Here is a 12,220-nt window from a genome sequence, read left to right on the forward strand (position 1 = left end):
CAAACCAGTCAGTCCTGAAGGAAATCAGTCCTGAATATTCATTGGAAGGACTGATGCTGAAGCTGAAACTCCAATAATTTGGCCACATGATGCAAAGTACCAACTTATTGGAAAAGACCCAGATGCTGGGAAAGATTGAAGGCAGGAGGAGAAGGGGACAATAGAGGATGAGATGGTTGGATGGCATCATCGACTTGATGGACATGAGTTTGAGCAAGCTCTAGGAGTTGGTGATGGACAGGGAGGCCTGGCGGGCTGCAGTCCATGGGGTCACAAAGTCACAGCTCAGCGACTGAACTGAACTCAACTGACTTCTAAACTTGTTATAGAGCAGCAAGAGACCCAGAGTAGCCACAACAATTTTGAAGAAGAACAAAATCAGATGACTGACATTTCTAGACTTTAAGACTTAACATAAAGCTAGTTATCAAGACAGTGTGGTACTGGTTAAATAATAGACAGATGTGCTGTGTCCAGTCACTTCAGTTATGTCCTACTCTTTGCAACCCTATGGACCATAGCCTACCAGGCTCTGACCATGGGATTTTCCTGGCAAGAATGATGGAGTGGGCTGCTATTTCCTTCTCTAGAGGATCTTCTTGACTCAGGGATTGAAACTATGTTTCCTGCATCTCCTGCATTGCAGACAGATTCTTTACCACTGAGCCAGTGGGGAAGCCTGTAAATCTACAGAATAGAATAGGAAGCATGGAAATAGCCCCACATAAATATGATCAACTGATCTTTGACAAAAAAGCCTAGGCAATACAATAGAGCAATTACAGTTTTTTCAGCAAATAATGCTGGAACAACTGGACATCAATGTGCAAAAAAAAAGGTGAATTTGGGAAAAAACCCTAGGTCTGACCCAAGGTTTTTCCTGTGAATATCAGTTCAGTTCAATTGCTCAGTCATGTCTCACTCTTTGTGGCTGAGTGAGTCAATTCCTAGGCAGGTTGATAAGAAGTCTGGGGTACCTGAGGAGGAGAAAGGGATCTGGGGCTCTTGAAGCAAAGATAGGAGTTTGGGGTTCTCAAAGAGGAAGAAAGGAGAACCCCCCCCCCCCGCCACTTTTCTTAGTCTCAGTCACGTAAAAATTTTTTTTTTCTTTAAGTTCGGAACTGATGATTGCACAACAAACAACTCAGTTTACACTCTGTACTAGAGATTATATAACAACAGTGTACCCTGCTTGAGGACAGTTTCTCCTTCCTGAAAAACTTCTGATTAATCCTGATATCTTAAAATCTAAATTATGAGAGTGGGTCTAGTAGGATCTTTCTATTGTTAAATTCTAATTCTATTATCTTAAAATGTAAATTGTGGTAGTGGGTCTGAAAAAACTTTCACAAACTTGAGACATTCTTTTGATTTATTGTAATAGCTAATTAAAAAGCATATAATTCCCTTGCTAAAGACTAGTAGGTGGGGCACTCTCCGCCTCCTTCTGATGTTCTGTGTCAGGAGCTTTCTCTGTTGCTTTTCACTATAATAAAACTTGTGCCACACAGGAGCCCTGAGTGGTCAAGCCTGGTCTCTGGTCCTGAAGCTAAATCTTCTTCTTTGGAGATCACAAATCCGACACTGTTCACCTTAAGCTATCCTGACCCAATGGACTGCAGCACACCAGGCTTCCCTGTCCATCAGCAACTCCCAGAGCTTCCTCAAACTCATGTCCATCGAGTTGGTGATACTATCCAAACATCTCATCCTCTGTCGTCCCTTTCTCCTCCCACCTTCAATCTTTCCTAGCATCAGGGTCTTTTCCAATGAGTCAGTTCTTCGCATCAGGTGGCCAATGAATTTCAGCTTCAGCATCAGTCCTTCCAATGAATATTAAGGACTGATTTCCTTTAGGATTGACTGGCTGGATCTCCTTGCAGTCCAAAGGACTCTCAAGAGTCTTCTCCAATACCACAGTTCAAAAGGATCAATTCTTCAATGTTCAATTTTCTTTATGGTCCAACTCTCACATCCATACATGATTACAGGAAAAACCATAGTTTTGATTAGATGAACCTTTGTTGGCAAAGTAATGTCTCTGCTTTTAATATGCCGTCTAGGTTGGTCATAAATTTTCTTCCAAGGAGAAAGTGTCTCTTAATTTCATGGCTGCAGTCACCATCTGCAGTTATTTTGAAGCTCAAAAAAATAGTCTCACTGTTTATATTGTTTCCTCATCTATTTGCCATGAAGTGATGATACTGGATGCCATGATCTTAGTTTTCTGAATGTGGAGTTTTAAGCCAGCTTTTTCACTCTCCTCTTTCACTTTCATCAAGAGGCTCTTTAGTTCCTCTTCACTTTCTGCCATAAGGGTGGTGTCATCTGCGTATCTGAGGTTATTGATATTTCTCCTGGCAATCTTGATTCCAGCTTGTGCTTCTTCCAGTCCAGAGTTTCTCATGATGTACTCTGCATGTAAATTAAATAAGCAGGGTGACAATATACAGCCTTGGCGTTCTGCTTTCCCTATTTGGAACCAGTATGCTGTTCTATGTTCAGTTCTAACTTTTGCTTCTTGATCTGCATACAGATTCCTCAGGAGGCAGGTCAGGTGGGTAAGGTAAGACAGGTAAGGCATCTCTTTAAGAATTTTCCACAGTTTGTTGTGATCCACACAATTTGCTGTGGTCCTCTTTTTGATCCTGTATGCCTCTTTTTGATACATCACAAAAAGCACAATCCATGGAGAAATTAATTGATAAGGTGAACTTAATTAATGTTTAAAATACCCTCTCTTCCAAGGATATTTGAATTCAAAGGATATTTGAAGAGAGGGTATGAGAAGAATCAAAAGAAAAGCCAAAGTTTGGGAGAAAATATTTGCAAAAGACCTATTTGATAAAGGGATGCTAGGCAAAATATACAAAGAACTGTTAAAGTTGAACAATAAGAAAGAAACAATTCAATTTAAAATTAACCTATGATCTGAACTGGAAAAGGAAGTGGAAACCCACTCCAGTATCTTGCCTGAAGAAGCTCATGAACAGAGGGGCCTGGTGGGCTGCAATCCTTGGGGTTGCAAACAGTTGGACATGACTTAGCAACTAAGGTCTGAATAGGCAACACACCAAAGGAAATATGAGGATGGCAAATGAGCATGTGAAAAGATACTTGGTAACATATGCCATCAAGAAATTAAAAATTGAAACACAGCAAAGATATCACAACACATCTATTAGAATGACTATAATCCAAAACACTAACACCACCGAAGGTTAGCAAGAGTAGGGAGTCAAGGTAATTCTTAGCTATTGCTGTTGGGAATGCAAAATAGTATAGCCCCTTTAGAAGACAGTTCAGCTGTTTCTTACAAACTAAATAGACTCTTACCATACAATGCAGCAGTTGTGCCCCTGGAAATATACAATGGAATAATTTTTTGAGCTGAAATAAATGTGCTTCAAGCCATGAAAAGATATGGAAGACTCATAAGTACATTGCTGCTGCTGCTAAGTCACTTCAGTCGTGTCCGACTCTGTGCGACCCCATAGACGGCAGCCCACCAGGCTCCCATCCCTGGGATTCTCCAGGCAAGAACACTGGAAGGAAAAGTGAAAGGGAAGTCGCTCAGTTGTGTCCGACTCTTAGCGACCCTATGGACTGCCGCCTACCAGGCTCCTCCATCCATGGGATTTTCCAGGCAAGAGTACTGGAGTGGGTTGTCATTGCCTTCTCCACTTAAATACATTACTAAGTAATTTAAACCAGTCTGAAAAGGTACATACTGTATGATATTAACTATATAACATTTGGGAAAAGGCAAAACTGTAGAAACAGTAAAAGGGTTAATGGTAGTCAGAGCTTAGCTGTGAGGGAGGGAGGGATAAATAGGCAGGGCACAGGGAACTTTTAGAGTAGTAAAACTACTTTGATACTATGTTGGTGTATACATGTTAAACATTTGTCCAAACCCACAGAATGTACAAAACTAACAGTGAACCCTGTTGTGAACTATGGACTTTGGGTGATGATATGTCAATGTACCTCTCTAGTGTGGAATTTTGATAGTGAAGAAGGCTGTGCATATGTAGGGACAACAGGATGGGTATAGAGAAATCTCTATAATTTCTGTAATTATATTGAATTATCTCTATAATTTCTAAATCTCTATAATTTACTATGTTGTGAACTCAAAACTGCTGCATACAATACAGTGTATTAAAAATTTCACATTTTTTGCTTTTCATCTTCTATGAAGCCAGTTCAGAAAATTCAGTTACAATTAATTACATATTAATTATGTAATATACACATGCATATATGTATATTGATGTGCATATTAATATGAATTAATATGCATGTGTATATTAATATACTTATGCATATATACACATATTAAAGTTTTTCTAAGAATTTATTGTGTGCTAAGTCACTTCAGTCTTGTCTGACTCTTTGTAACTCTATGGACTATAGCCTGCCAGGCTTCTCTGTCCATGGGATTCGCCAGGCAAGAATACTGGAATGGGTTGCCATTCCCTTCTCCAGGGGTTATTTCTGACCCAGGGATAGAACCCACATCTCTTATGTCTCCTGCACTGGCAGGTGGGTTCTTAACCATTAGCATCACCTGGGAAGTATTTATTAGGTTGATGCAAAAGTAATTGCAGTTTTGAATTGTTGAACTTTGCCTTTTGATATTGTAATACATTCATGAATAAATATGGTTATGTTATACCTCATTTTAATGCACATTTCTTGCTTTATGTTTTTTTTTCTAATGACTTATTACTTGCTGCTTATTTTATATTTATTTTAGACTAAGGAAATGAAGTTAGACAAAAAGCAAATTTGAGCAATTTTCTTATTTGAGTTCAAATGGATCATAAAGCAGCAGAGACAACTCAGAACATCAATAACGCATTTGGCCCAGAAACTGCTAATGAACGTACAGTGCTGTGGTGGTTCAAGTTTTTGCAAAGGGGATGAGAGACTTGAAGATGAGGAGCATTGTGGCCAGCCACTGGAAGTTGACAGTGACCAACTGAAAGGGTCATCAAGGTTGATCCTCTCATAACCACAAGAGAAGATCCCAAAGAACCCAGCATTTGAAGCAAATTGAAAAGGTGGAAAAGCTCAATAAGTGGGTGCCTCATGAGCTGACAGAAACCTCAAAAAAAATTATCATTTTATCTTCTTTTATTCTACACAAAAACAAGAAACCATTTCTAGATCAGATTGTGACATGCGATAAAAAGTGGATTTTTGGTAACCAGCAACGACCAGCTCAGTGGTTGGACTAAGAAGCTCCAAAGCACTTCCCAAAGCCAAACGTGCATCAGACTCACACACAGTCACTGCTTGGTGGTCTGCTGCAAGTCTGATCAACTACAGCTTTCTGAACCCCAGGGAAACCATTACGTCTGAGAAGTATGCTCTTCAGATGAATGAGATACACTGAAAACTGCAACCCCTGCGGATGGCGTTGGTCAATAGTACGGGCCCAGTTCTTCCCCATGACAATGCCCGACTGCACATAGCACAACCAATGCTTCAAAAGTTGATCGAATTGGGCTGTGAAATTTTACCTTCTCTGCCATATTAACCAGACCACTCACCAATTGACTACCACTTCTTCAAGCATCTTGACAACTCTTTGCAGGGAAAATGCTTCCACAAATGGCAGGAGGCAGAAAATGCTTTCCAAGAGTCTGTCGAATCCTGAAGCACAGATTTTTATCCTACAGGAATAAATAAATTTATTTCACATTGGCAGAAATGTGTTGATTGTAATGGTTCCTATTGTGATTAATAAAAATGTGTTTGAGCCTCGTTATAATGATTTAAATTTCACAGTCTGAAACTGCAGTTATGTTTGCACCAACCTAATGTCAGCCAGACTAGTACAAATTTAGTAAGTGTTAAATTAGTGCCTTTTTTGGGGCATACATACAAAATTACACATTTAGTAGTATATGAAGAGGGAAATGGCAACCCACTCCAGTGTTCTTGCCTGGAGAATCCCAGGGACGGAGAGCCTGGTGGACTGCCATCTATGGGGTTGCACAGAGTCAGACACGACTGAAGCGACTTACCAGCAGCAGAAGCAGAAATAAGAAATAGAAAATAAGAGTGAATTTTTCTATGAGTTCATACTACAGAACTGGCTTGAAATTTTAACAAAATATTTTAACTAACATTAATATTGAAATACAATGAACAGTATTTCAAACGTCCATTTTTAGGAAGTTCCAGGCAAAGAGGTCCACAGCCTGAAACAGATGCAGTTGAATTAAGCATCTCTTTCAGATGTGCACTTGTAGATACAATTTTCTAGCAAAATATCATTGAAAAGTAACCGGGTAGTGAGGGGCAATATTTTTATTACATAGTAAATTATGCTGCATTTTAAGCCAGTTTTTAGTAGCAATCACAAGAAAAAGATATATTTGAAAATAAATATAGCATGTTTGGCAAAATAAACTATCTGGTCCAGGTTATGATATTTTTTTTTCTGGACAGTGACTATAAACTTTATTAATCTATACAATGCAAATATGCACTTGAGTCTCCATTAGGTCAAGTTATTGATATTTTTTACTGTAAATATTTCTGCTCTTTGTAATATTTTGATCTTTTTCCCACTAAAAAAAGAGGGAGTATATAACTCAAAGATTTTTGTTTCTGTTCTATTTTTTTCACTTTTAGCTCAGTAAATGTAGCTTCAAACGTTACATTTCCTTGCTAGCTCAGGAGTAACGTAGAGATTTTGTAGGTAAACTGGCCCTCCTCTAGTCCTCTGCTACTGTAGAAGTCACACCCATCTTTTGTTCACCAGCTGACCAGTGTCTTCTCCAAGTCTTTCTCCAGTCCTACTTTCTTTATTTCTTTTTATTATGATTGTATTTGTTTATTTAGTTTTGGCTGTGTGAGTCTTTGCTGCTATGTTGACCTTTCTCTAGTTGTGGTGACTGGGGGCTACTCTCTATACTCTTGAGCCACCAAGGAAGCCCCAGCCCTACTTTTTTAAACAGCCTTCTCCTTTATCAGGCCCCACCTCTTCACCTATTTTACCACTCCCCCTAAGCCACAGTCTTCATATTTCATAAACATGAAATTCAAAAGATGTATCTGTCTATGATTTTGCTTATTCTTTCAACCTTAAGATGGTACATTGAACATGGTATAAAAAGATCAATGTGAATTTATTTACTTTATTGTTCGTTCAAAATAGGTCTGCTCTGGCAGGTCTCTGGGTATGCATACAAACTTCGTATAGCTATAAAAGGAAAGAAACAAATGCCAGGCACATAGCACCAAGCTGAGAAACCAAATGTTAAGCAGAGATAATGAAGGGGCTGAACTTGGAAGTTATCAGTACTGACTGATAAGAGACTCAGTACTGACTGCTATTTGGAATATCAAACATTCTAATGAGTGTGGAGCATTGTAGGATTCCCAAGTAATAGAGAAAATTTGCATCAGGGTCCATGTTGTAGTCATACTATAGCCAATAATTTAAGGATGAGATGATAGAAGGAAAAAGCATTTCATAGTCTTCATCAAACAAGGGAATAGAGTGGGAATACTTCAATGCTCTCACCCTTTAAGGAAATAGATTAATAATATAATAACAATTTGAATAAAATATGGTAAATGCAGAAGTTAGTCAAGGAAAGGATGGTGTTCCTGTTAACTGTGATCAAAGTTCACCAATGGACCAAATCCTATCGGATACCCTGTAAAATATTTAAGAGAAGTTCTGTTTCAGGATTAAAGGGCTTGTGTGCATCGCTCCAAGTAAACCCTCTGACACTTGGAGTCAAAGTGCAATTTGCTGCATCTGAGAGATTTTTGGTAACTTACCAAGAAATTTCCAATGTGGGCCAGTTTGCCATTAATTTTGAAACTGTAGGTCCCATCTTGGGGAACACCACCCTCTGGGTCAGCTACTATGTGTCCTGTGACATCAGGAATTACAGATTAAGTGCTAATGCCCCTTCCCTTTCACCAGTTGTAGTTGATAGGGAAAGCTGAGGAAAAGGGAAAGAGTCAGAATTTCTAGCTGTCCCATGGTCCTCAAGCCTCTGTCACAACTTCTATATTCAGTCCTGGTTAAAGGGTTTGAAAATGAGTTTTCCAGTTATTTACCTGAAATTTCTTCCTCGTTCACCAGATAGGCTCCCATCCCCATCCCTGTGTCTCTTAATACTTTTTATAAGATTTGTGATCATTTTGGCATTTTGAAATCAATTTTCCCAAATCAGAATTCAAGTGCCTTATAAATTCCCCAGCAATTTTATTTGTAGATAGACAGGGACATTTTATTTTATTAAAATGTTAATGGCTGTTTAGTGATTTAAAGTAATGGGGCAGGCTGATAATACACCATGATGTACTAAGCATCAGAAAAATACCTATAAAAAATTGCTGTATTCTTTCTCCATGGTTTTCTTTTTTTTTATATTCAGTTAATCCTACATGCAAAGGCCTTTGAAAAACAAGGATTAAAAATTAATTTTTCTTGGCTAACTCCGTGGTAGCTGACAATTAAGAAATATTTCAAATTAGTTCACCCTAAACAATTTGTATCTTTGCAACAAAACACCCAAAACTCAATTGTATGGATTTTCCTGAGACACAGTTGCTCGCTAAAAGCTGAGCCTTTGCTGCCTTTCCAAGGCGCTGTGCTGTGTGGCGCTAAGTTGCTTTAGTCACGTGTGACTCTGTGCGACCCTATGGGCTGTAGCCTGCCAGCCTCCTCCTCTGTCCATGGGTTCTCCAGACAAGAATACTGGAGTGAGTGGCTGTGTCCTCCTCCAGGGGATCTTCTGGACCCAGGGATCGAACCCACATCTCTTATTTCTCTTGTATTGGCAGGCAGGTTCTTTACCACTAGCACCACCTGGGAAGCCCCACCTTTTCAGGGTGAACAGGTCTAAAAGTCAATTCAGCAAACATTTGTAGAGGACTTCCTAAACTGAAGTCAACAGTAAGCATTATGGGATTCAGAGATTAAAAAGTAAGTGATGAATCCTATCTTCAAGAAATATGCACTATTTGGTGTGATGCAGTACAGAATGAGGTAGGCAGAATAGCTAAATCATAAACAGAAGTGCTCAGAAAAACTAGAGGGAATAATCAGTGGGAAAAGAGAGCTCGAATGAATAAATGCTAATTGTCCTGGACTCTAAACAATGAATTGAAATTAAGTAAGCAAAGAAGAGAATAATTCATTAGAGACACAAGTTTATATGAAGATAAGAAAATAATCCATTATGGGCAAAATGATATCAAAACTAATCTTATGATGAACATGGCTTTACTACCACTATAAAGCATTATTAAGAGTTTAACATAGATTAGACATTCCCATCTCTCATTTCAACTTTTTCTTTAAAGCACATTTTACACTGTAACATACTCGATAACTTACATGTTCATATTCGTCATCTAACTCTCAGTAATAGAATTGCTAGCCGTGCACACATATACACTTCACACAAATGCTTTCTATTCTTTCTTGACTTAGTACTTTAAAAACTACATTTCCATTCACCCTTGTAATCAGGTGTGTCCATGGGAATGAATTCTAGTCATAGCCACTGTTGGAAAAAAAAGAGACCCAGGGAAATACTTTTGTGGGGCCCTTATCTATTCAAACAATTGGACTATAATTGTGTTATTGAGCTTTTTGGCAACAGGTTTGCCACCAGGACACAGGTGTCATGAAAACCACAGTTAAACCTAAGCAAAAATGGGAAAGGAAAACCCAGAACAACATCATTGTCATTGGGCGTGTAGATTCAGGGACGTCTACCATGACTAGCTATCTGATCTATGAATGTGGCGGGATCAAGAGAACAATTGAATAATTGCCAGGACATGGAAGCAACCTTGATGTCCATCAGCAGACGAATGGATAAGGAAGCTATGGTACATATACACTATGGAATATTACTCAGCCATTAGAAAGAATTCATTTGAATCAGTTCTAATGAGATGGATGAAACTGGAGCCCATTATACAGAGTGAAGTAAGCCAGAAAGATAAACACAAATACAGTATACTAATGCATATATATGGAATTTTAAAAGATGGTAACAATAACCGTATATGCAAAACAGAAAAAGAGACACAGATGTACAGAACAGATTTTTGGACTCTGTGGGAGAAGGTGAGGGTGGGATGTTCTGAGAGAATATCACTGAAACAAGTATACTATCAAGGGTGAAACAGATCACCAGGCCAGGTTGGATGCATGAGACAAGTGCTCAGGGCTGGTGCACTGGGAAGACCCAAAGAGATGGGGTGGGGAGGGAGGCGGGAGGGGGGATCGGGATGGGAAACACATGTAAATCCATGGCTGATTCATGTCAATGTATGGCAAAAACCACTACAATATTGTAAAGTAATTAGCCTCCAACTAATACAAATACATGAAAATAAATAAATAAATAAAAATAAAACATGAAAAAAAAAAAAAAAGAGAGAGAACAATTGAAAAGTTCGCAAAGGGGGCTGCCGAGATAGGAAAGGGCTCCTTCAAGTAGGCCTGGGTCTTGGACTAACTGAAAGCTGAATGAGAGCATGGTATCACCATTGATATCTCCCTGTGGAAATTTGAGGACAGCAAGTACTATGTTACTATCACTGATGCCCCAGGACACAGAGACTTCATAAAAAATATGATTACAGGCACATCCCAGGCTGACTGTGCTGTCCTGATTGTTGCTGCTGGTGTTGGTGCATTTGAAGCCGGTATCTCCAAGAATGGGCAGACCCATGAGCATGCCCTTCTGGCTTACACTCCGGGTGTGAAACAGCTAATTGTTGGAGTTAACAAAATGGATTCCACTGAGCTACTCTACAGCCAGCAGAGATATGAGGAAATTGTTAAGGGAGTCAGCACCTACATTAAGAAACTTGGTGACAACCCCAATACAGTAGCATGTGTGCCAATTTCTGGCTGGAATGGTGACAACATGCTGGAGCCAAGTGCGAACCTTCCATGGTTCAAGGGATGGAAAGTCTCCTGTAAAAATGGCAATGCCAGTGGAGTCATCCTGCTTGAAGCCCTGGGTTGCATCCTGCCACCAATTCACTCAACTGATAAACCCTTGCGTTTGCCTCTCCAGGATGTCTATAAAATTGGTGGTATTGGTACTGTCTCTGTGGGTCGTGTGGAGGTTAGTGTTCTCAAACCTGGCCTGGTGATCATCTTTGCTCTGGTCAATGTATCAACTGAAGTGAAGTCTGTAGAAACGCACCATGAAGCACTGGGTGAAGCCCTTCCTGGGGGCAATCTGGGCTTCAATGTCAAGGACGTGTCTGTCAAAGATGTTCGTTGTGGCAATGTGGCTGGTGACAGCAAAAGTGACCCACCCATGGAAGCAGCTGGCTTCACAGCCCAGGTGATTATTTTGAACCATCCAGGCCAAATCAGTGCTGGATATGCACCTGTGCTGGACTGCCACACAGCTCACATTGCTTGCAAGTTTGCTGAGCTGAAGGAGAAGATTGATTGTCATTCTGGCAAAAAGCTGAAAGATGGCCCTAAATTCTTGAAATCAGGTAATGCTGCCATCGTTGATATGGTTCTTAGCAAGCCCATGTGTGTCGAGAGCTTCTCTGATTATCCTCCTCTGGGCCAGTTTGCTGTGTGTGACATGAGACAGACAGTCGCTGTGGGTGCCATCAACGTGGTGGACCAGAAGGCAGCTGGAGCTGGCAAGGTCACCAAGTCTGCCCAGAAAGCTCAGAAGACTAAATGAATATTATTCCCAATACCTGCCACCCCAGTCTTAATCAGTGGTGGAAGAGCGGTCTCAGAACTGTTTGTCTCAATTGGCCATTTAAGTTTAATAGTAAAAGACTGGTTAATGATCACAATGCATCGTAAAACCTTCAGAAAGAAAGGAGAATGTTTTGTGGACCATATGTTTTGTGTGTGGCAGTTTAAGTTATTAGTTTTTAAAATCAGTACTTCTTAATGAAAACAACTTGACTAAAAATCTGTCACAGAATTTGAGACCCATTAAAAAAAAGTTTAATGAGAAAAAGTATGTTATTGAATCCATGGGCCTATGTGAGATATGATAATTTATCAATGAAAATTTAGAATAATAAGTAGAGCATAGCTACTCCTGAGTTGATTTATTGTCCAATAAGTGCATGGAAAGACTCTCCACAGGGTCCAGGTACCATCTCCTCTTGCTCAGATTGAGGCCCCTCTGGGCTCTTTATTGTCAAATGTGACATTCCTGGCTAATTTCTT

The 12,220-nt window shown here is 39.6% G+C and overlaps 1 pseudogene; it reads left to right on the plus strand.

Annotated features, from left to right (window-relative positions):
• The first annotated feature begins 7,623 nt into the window (after positions 1-7,623).
• LOC133050104 (elongation factor 1-alpha 1-like) lies at positions 7,624-11,990 on the plus strand (annotated as a pseudogene).
• Positions 11,991-12,220: the final 230 nt, after the last annotated feature.

The sequence above is a fragment of the Dama dama genome, chromosome 31, assembly GCF_033118175.1.
Source record: "Dama dama isolate Ldn47 chromosome 31, ASM3311817v1, whole genome shotgun sequence".
NCBI classification, from domain to species: Eukaryota; Metazoa; Chordata; class Mammalia; order Artiodactyla; family Cervidae; genus Dama; species Dama dama.